The sequence below is a fragment of the Mandrillus leucophaeus genome, unplaced genomic scaffold (genome assembly GCF_000951045.1).
Source record: "Mandrillus leucophaeus isolate KB7577 unplaced genomic scaffold, Mleu.le_1.0 Scaffold1085, whole genome shotgun sequence".
In the NCBI taxonomy this organism is placed as follows: Eukaryota; Metazoa; Chordata; class Mammalia; order Primates; family Cercopithecidae; genus Mandrillus; species Mandrillus leucophaeus.
This window is the reverse complement of record NW_012099043.1, coordinates 77,040-79,039: the sequence shown is the minus strand read 5'-3', so window position 1 is coordinate 79,039 and position 2,000 is coordinate 77,040.

The window sequence follows — 2,000 nt, the reverse complement described above, 5'->3', positions numbered from 1 at the left end:
TTTCTTCAAGTTGTGTATATGAAGCAAGGTGTTTTAGGGCCAAATTTAGTACCCTTTTACATATGTTCGTGTATTTTCAGCAAAGTAACATTTAAAGTGTCAATATAATTCAGTCAAAATTTCTTGTAATTTGACTAATGATGCAAAAGTTTGAGGGAACATTATGAAAACTTTTAAATGTGTTTTCCATCTTGCAGTTTCAAACTGATAGATTCAAGTTAATCATATTTTCCATTTAGTCCCCCTGGGATTTATCTCTGAATAAAACCTAAGAAATATATTCTTAATTATCTTTCTTCATAGACAGTATAATCTTGATAGGTGAAAGCTGTTTACATGTTTCTGAAACCATTTCACATTAATTTGAACTTCATATGGAAATCGAGAGGAAAATCTTTACCCTCTAGCAAAAAAGAGTAATTTAGTACTTTCCACCTCTGTGGCCACATAAAAATAGATTTTTTTCCTTGAAAGTATATTTAGTGCGTTCCAGATGATTCATCCATAATTAACACAATAAAATTTTACACTGGATATCAAAGTAAGTTATGTAATAGAATAAAGTTATGAGCAGTGTAGGGAATTGTGTGTTGGTTTTTTGTTACATAACACAACAGTTTTTCACCTTCAGTGCACATTCAAATTACTTACAGGACTTGTTAAAACAAATTGAAGAACCCCATTCCTAGCGGTTTTGATTCAGTAGGTCTGGGGTGAGACCCAAGAATTTGCTTCTGCAACAAGTGTGCAGGTAATGCTGTTGCTGCTGGCTCTGGAGCCACACCTTGAGAACTCCTAGTATATTTAAATTGGTCTTCAGTGTCAGGAGAGTGTCGTTTAAAATCATGGCATTACCACATAACAGCCCTGTGACCTTGGATAGGTTATATAACCTCTCTAAAAGCAGTGCCTCGAAGTTTGTAAATTGGAAAAATCATGCTACCTGCCTGAGAAGGTTGTGATAATTGAGATAATGTATATAAAATGCCTAAGACAGTGTCTAGTACATATTAGCTATGCAGTGATTCTTGACTCTCTTTCCCTTCTGGAAGTGTATGCAGTGTAAGTCATGATTCTCACTGAATAGATGAGCTGAGCAATATGTCTTGCATTTCCATTTGTCTAGCTCTCAGTAAATTAAGAAAAATACATAGTTATGTATGACATATTCAAGATAATCCTTGATGATCTAATGCTCATCAAATATTGCTCAACTTGTTGGAAATTTCTTAATAAAAAGATGTGGTTGCTGATCTTAAGGAGCCTCAATAATTGCTATAAAGAATTGCTTATAAAAAGCATTCAACCAGAATGGCTTCTTTTGTTCTTCAGGTTTCAGTCTCTTCAGTTTCTCCCTCAGAAAGGAGTTCTTCCCAATTAACCACTCAAGCTAAAGAAGCCCAGTGTCGTCACCCACATCACTATTATTATTATTGCCTGAAAACTCGATTGTACATCAGTTATCTTGTTGAATCATTTTTTATTGTTTTCTCACTAGTATTTATCTGTGAGAGAGAAAGCAGCTGGTCTTGCTTATTTATCATTGAATACCAGCGCCCCTGCCTCCAGAAATGCTTGGGATGTAGAAGTTGGTCATGTACATTTGTTGAACAAATTAATGAATATGAGCGTACTTAGAGAAATCCGCTTGGATTTACAAGGAAGGAAGCATTTAAACTGGGCACCCAGTGGGAGAAAGACATCTCCAGTTGAAGAAAACACTAAGTGTCAGGGCATTGAGAGGACAGTAGAATGCCCTTTTTTCGTGATCTACAAGCAGCCTGGCTTTTTTTTTTTTTTCCCAGAGATTGAAAGGGAAGTGGGGGCAAGAGTCATATAGGCATAACAAGAAGAATGCATCAATCTGCACCCAATAGAGATTAATTAAAACCCAAAGAATTTTATCCTGTCAAGGAGAACAATCAGTGGGCATCTAAGTGTAGGTATTTCTCCTAACTATAGGATCATCGAACTAAACAGAATGTGTTAAATATAGCATT